Raw genomic sequence first — 6,637 nt, 5'->3', positions numbered from 1 at the left:
GTGAAAGGTTCCCTCTTGATTTCCAAATGAAAAAAGCAGTACTTTTCCTCCAAAAACAAAGGCAGCGTCATTGTTTCTCCACTATGGGCGCACCTGCTCACCACTTTTCTCTTGCTAAGAAATAACTTCCTTGTTCTTCTTTACCCATCTCCCTTATCTCATTGGTATCATCCAGTGCAGATTGCTTTCATTTCTTCACTGCCTTGAGCCAGTGCCTCCCAAGAGCAGCAGCCCAGCTCCAAAGCTGCAGAGCAGGCAGCACCAGCTCTCCTGCTTCCACTGCATTATCCTGGCAGCACATGGCTCAGGCTGGCAGGGACAAGGCCTCACGCTGCTGTGGTGCTGAGCACTGAGCTCTGCCTCCCCTATGATCAGCCCTTCTCCCTTTGGCTGGGCCAGGATGGTTTCTTGCCATGGCACCAGCCCACGGGATGGTGCCCCAGTCCTTGGCACAGTTCCTGCTGCACAGTTCCTGACTCCCACATCAGCCCTTTGCTGGCTGTGCAAAGGAGGCACCAGAGCCCTCTGTGCACAGGAGCTGGGAGCACAGCTTGTGCCCCACAGGATGGCCATGAGAGGTGAGCTGAGGCTGCTGCTGCCCATCTGGCATGGATTATTCACACAAGGTTTTACAAACACTGCTGCTGCTGCAGAATCAGCCAGGCTGGCCCATCTGCAAAGCCCTGGGGGCCTTGCTGGGTGTTCAGGTGGGACATCCCAGAGCAGCTGCTGCCCAAAGCTGATCCATCCCACTGCCTGCCATGGCCCAAGGCACAGGGAGATCCCTGCAGGGAGGAGTCATTCCAGCTCCCAGCTACCACACAGGGCAGGAGGCAGCCTCACACTAAAGCAATGCCAGCAGCAGAGCAGAGATTCAGACCTCAGGAAACACCTTTTTTCTCTGCTCCACCCCAAAAGGAGGCAGATGGGGGATGTCCCAGAGACAGCCACAGATGTGCCCACCCAGCTCCCAGGGTCCTTACTTGATGGTCAGGATGGCAGGCACAGGAGATCCAGCCACACTGAACTGGAACTCCTCCTCAAAGCTCCCCAGCACGGTGGCACTGAAGGAGATCTGCACACTCTGGCTTCCACCTGCTGCAATGATGCCCTCCTCGGGGGCAAACTTGAAACACAAGCCCAGGTTGGTGTCTGAAGGGAGACAGGTGAAGGGAGCATCAATAGCTCCTTGGTTCATCAGTTTCACCTGTAGCAGCAAGAAAGCAAAATGGAAATACGTGTGGAATCTTCCCTTCTTGTGAGTTATTGTCTAATGATGCAATGAACACCCAGAAAAGGCAGAAGATGCTTTGTGCTGCTGAATGGCAGAAGTCAAAAGATACAACAGGACAAGTTCTGCCTTTGGGTTTTCATGCAGAGCAGTGGCAACTCCACAGAACTGCAGTCACCCTGGCTTATCCCATGGACACAGAGCAGTGCCCCTCTGCTCAGCAGCACCAAGCGCATTGAGAGCTGGTGCTGAGAGCAACGTGGGCTGATTGCAGCTGCGTAGGGAATCACCCCGGAGCTGCTGCTGCCCCAGTGAGCACAGCTCCAACAGCACCATCTGCTCATTCACCTTTTCCCAGACCATGAAAACAATACATTGAGAATGAGGCATCAGCATCAAAACATACAGACAGCACCATCTTTTGGTGAGAAAACCCAGCATGTCTTTCCCTTCCACAGCCAAGATTTTGAAAGTGTCTGCCATGATGCAGTGCCTCATGAAGTTTTTGCAAGCTTGACTCTACTGGGGGGGAGGCAAATAGGTAGAAAAACCCTTTGCTTTATTCCCAGGAACACTTCTCTCTTTCTAGAGACAGAGATGCACCGAGGCTGAAGTGTGGTAAGGAACTGGTCAGCAAGGGAGAGAACTCCCAAGGATTTCCTGTGATTGCAGCAATAAGAAGAAGACACTTGGCTGGGAGTTGTTGGCAGTGGGCTGAAGCTCAAAGGCAGCCAGTTTGTTGCAGCTGCTTCTGCAGAGCCCAGTCCAAAGGTGCTGTGTGTCTGGCACTACCACAAAAGCCTCTGAACATGCAGCTTTTTGACCCAGGCTTGGTTTCATGTGCCAAGGGGTGTTTTTGCAGGAAGCCTCCCAGCTGATCCCTAAGGAAGGCTGCCCAAAAGCAGGGACTGGGGCTTCAGGAACAACAGACACACCTTTGTGACCCCCCAGATTTCAGCAGTCCATCAAATATTCCCTGCTCACAGCTGCCCAGGTTGGCAGCAAGTCCACAGCTGCACCAGGCTTGCTGCTGCCTCAGGAGCCATCAGGATCCACCCCAAGTCATGCTGCTCACCTCATAGACATGGAGGGTTGTCATGGTTTGAGCCTGGCACAGAGCCAGTGCCCCCCCATGAAAATGCCTCACCCTGGTGTCTGCTGTGAGATGTGACCAGGAATAAGCAAAACAGGCTCTAACTTAAACATAAAGGACACTTTATTACTTAAACTACAGGAAAATAGGGAGAGACTATAAGGAAAAAAGAAGAAAAGAATTGAAAACCTTACAAAAAAACCATTTTCCTCCCCCCCACCACCTGACTTTCCCAATCCAATACATTCTCCCAAAACACCCGGTACGACACTTTAGTATACTCAAACATCAGTTCATGAAGAGGAAAGGAGTCCTTCTCGTTCCATAGGCTTCTCCTGGAAACACACTGAAACCTCGTGTGCTTCTCTGTTACTTCGGCACCGCCCGGGAAAAAAAAAGTCCTTCTGCCGCTTGTAACATCGTCCTTCCATGCCCAGGGCTCTCACCACTGAGACATGGACCAGAGCTGCTTTTAGGGTTGTCTTTCAAGGATGCCTTGTCTCACTCCAAAAAGGCACAGTCTCTGCTTTTGGGACATCTGTCCCTGTCCTGGGTTGACTATATGATGCTTTTATCCCCAATCGTCTCATTCTGTTTATGTTGAATAATAATAAGTTTTGTACCTTTAAGAGTGTTACAGAGAGTGAAGGGGGAGAGAGAAGAAGCGCGCAGTTTGTTTTTCAGACACTGCACTCCACTCCTCCACATTCCTGCTCCTGACTGTGTTGTCTGCAGACAGACAGCGGGACAGAGAGCTCTTCTTTTGCTTTTTAGTTAGTGTTAGCTAGCTGAGGCAAAGAAGTTCCCTGGACTGTTTTTTCCCTTTTTCTTTGGACCTCTTGGAACTGCTCTGGACTGAACACCCAGGAGAGCACCGGCAGCTGCAGCTGTGGCCCACCGGGCCGGCCCTGGCCTGCGACAATTCCAGCACTGAGAGACTGATCAGAGACTGAGTGAGCTGCTGCTTGAACCCGGGGTTTTCTCAGTTTGTCATCTCTTTTAGAGTGGCAAGGGGTCTCATTGTTTTGATACTGTTTTGGTCGTATTGTTTAATAAACAGGGGTTTTTTTTCCACCTTTCTCCAAGGAGGTATTTTTTTCTTTCCTCCCGGACCAGTTGAGGGGGGAGGGGCCGATTGGATCTGCTTTTCCCACCGGAGCTCCTTTGGGGGGATTCTTCCCCAAACTTGCTCTAAACCTGGACAAATACATGAATTGGCGCCCAACGCGCGGCTGGAAAATGTGGAAAAAAGCCCTATTAATTGTGTGTCTGTTGTTGTTAAAGCAGTTAGTAGACATGATGCTTGGACCCCTGATGTCTCTGGTTGTGAAAGCCTCTGTATGGCTCTGGGCTCTAGACCTTTTTGAGGTTTCAATACCTTTCTGGTCATTAGGATTATTGTCCTTAACAAGTAATTTTTTCGGTAGAGGGGTACGGATTGGAATAGCTGTTGTGCTGCCCCTGGTGATAATGATTTATAAAGCGTTCAAAAAGATACTGACCTCTGTTTACAGCATGTATGGTTTATGGTTTCTTCATCCTACCCTGCATCCCGATTCCAGTGGTATGTTTTGGGAATTTATTAGTAACTATACTCAGTCTGTTAGAGGTGGAGCTAAGAATGAGACTTTCCAGCCTTCCCTTTCCCTCTTCTCCTTTGGATCGGTTATGTCACTTTTTGAGAATGTTCAGTTTCCCCTGAATGTTAAAGAGACCATCTTTCTGGTATTTAATTTGGTAAGTCTTCTCTATATGGTCTGCAGCTTCTCTAGATTGAGGGCTGAGATTTCTAGACGGGCTGATGAGACCCCTGACTCAGGAGTAAACCCTGGTGTGGAAAATCCTAAGTGGTGTGGGAAATGGGAGGATATGGGCGAAATCCTGAAGGAATTCTCTGACCCTATAGTGTGGGATTTTCCCCATGAACAAATTCAGAACCCAGCTGAGGTGGGGAAATATCTGAAAGAGAAGTACCAGGATGAGCCTAAGGAGAGGAAGGTCATTGCAGTGAGCTGGGCCCTGGCATATGCTTATCGCACACTGCTAGATAGTGTCGGGCAGCAGACAGAGGCAGGGGGGCAGGGAGATAAATCAGCAACTGTCCCGGTGACTCAGGCTGCAGCTAACACTCCAGGCTCGAAGCCAGCAGCCAAACCCATGGCTGTTGCTACCAGCACTAGAAGTGGGAAATGCACAGCCAAGACCAATCGACCAGTGGATGATGATGATGATGATGATGAAGGAGAAGGAACCTCAGTGCCCCCTGACGTAAAGTCAGGAGTCAAAGCAGCAGATGCAAGATCAGATGCCAATACTGAGTCCTTCTCCCTGAAGGACCTTCGTGGCCTACGGAAGGATTACACTCGAAGGTCTGATGAATCCATAATTAGTTGGCTGGTCCGTCTCTGGGATGCTGCAGGCGAGGCTACCGTTTTGGATGGCACTGAAGCCAGGCATTTGGGATCCCTGTCACAGGATACTGTCATAGACCAAGGAATGATGAGGGGGGCTAACTCTCAGAGCCTCTGGGAACGAGTCCTAAGAAGTGTAGCAGAAAGATACCTGTGTGCAGACGATCTCTATATGCAGCAGACTCAGTGGAAGACAATAGAGCAAGGGATCCAACGCCTGAGAGAAATGGCCGTGGTTGAGATTATCTTCTCAGATGATGTAACAACTAGGAACCCAGACTTAGTACCATGCACGTCTGTGATGTGGCGAAAACTCGTACGACTCGGGCCACAAGAATATGCCTCTGCCTTAGCCATCATGAAGAGGGATGAGAGGGGTGAGACTGTGCTTGACATGGCAAGGAAGCTCCGAGCATATGCAGATGCTGTACATGGCCCAACACATGCCAGAATCGCAGCGGTGGAAACACGTCTTCAAAAATTAGAGGACAAGATAGAGGAGGGTCACAAGAAACTGAGGGAGGAGATTAAAGAGAGCTTTCTCCAAATCTCGGCGGTACAGATCAGAGGTTCTGGTACCCAACGCAGACGTTCCCCAGACGGCGAGAGAAGGTACATCCCACGAGCTGAGCTGTGGTTCTATTTGCGTGATTGTGGAGAAGACATGAGGAGATGGCATAGACAACCTACCTCTGCTCTGGCACAACGGGTGAGACAATTGAAGATTCAGAGAGGAAGTTCCAAAAGGGAAGCAGCTCCAGTGGCCAGTAACCAAACTGTCACATATGATGATAATGACAATATTTTTGATCCCCTTGAAGGAACCTCCAAGACATATGCCCAGGGAAAGAAGGATAACCAGGTTTAGAGGGGCCCTGCCTCTAGCCAGGTAGAGGCTGGGGAAAACCGTGTTTTTTGGACTGTGTGGATTCGTTGGCCTGGCACATATGAACCACAAGAATACAAAGCTTTGGTTGACACTGATGCACAATGCACATTAATCCCATCAAGACATGTGGGGACAGAGTCTGTTTCTATTGCTGGTGTGACAGGGGGATCCCAGGATTTCACTTTGGTAGAAGCTGAGGAGAGCCTGACTGGAAATGAGTGGAAGAAACACTCTATTGTGACTGGCCCAGAGACCCCATGTATTTTGGCCATAGACTACCTTCGAAGTGGGTATTTCAAAGACCCAAAGGGACTCAGATGGGCATTTGGAATAGCTGCTGTAGAGACAGAGGGTGTCAAGCAGTTGAACAGCTTGCCTGGACTGTCAGACAGCCCATCTGCAGTAGGTCTCCTGAAGGTGGAAGAGCAACGAGTGCCAATTGCCACCTCAACAGTGCACCGCCGACAGTACCGAACGAATCGAGATGCTGTGATCCCCATCCATAAGATGATCCGAGAGCTGGAGAGCCAAGGGGTGGTCAGCAAGACCCACTCACCCTTCAACAGCCCCATCTGGCCTGTGAGAAAATCTGAAGGAGAATGGAGATTGACTGTGGACTATCGTGCATTGAATGAAGTGACCCCACCCCTGAGCGCTGCTGTGCCGGACATGCTGGAACTCCAGTACGAGCTGGAGTCCAAGGCAGCAAGGTGGTACGCCACTATAGACATTGCCAATGCATTTTTCTCCATTCCTCTGGCAGCAGAATGCAGGCCTCAGTTTGCTTTCACCTGGAGAGGCGTGCAGTACACCTGGAACCGATTGCCCCAGGGGTGGAAGCACAGCCCCACCATCTGCCATGGACTGATCCAGGCTGCACTGGAAAAGGGTGAGGCTCCAGAACATCTGCAATATATTGATGACATCATTGTGTGGGGGAAGACAGCAGCAGAGGTGTTCGAGAAAGGGGAGAAAATTATCCAGATTCTCCTAAAAGCTGGCTTCGCCATCAA

This window comes from Zonotrichia leucophrys, unplaced genomic scaffold (assembly GCF_028769735.1).
Source record: "Zonotrichia leucophrys gambelii isolate GWCS_2022_RI unplaced genomic scaffold, RI_Zleu_2.0 Scaffold_113_145235, whole genome shotgun sequence".
Taxonomy (NCBI): Eukaryota; Metazoa; Chordata; class Aves; order Passeriformes; family Passerellidae; genus Zonotrichia; species Zonotrichia leucophrys.
This window is presented reverse-complemented; position numbering follows the sequence as displayed.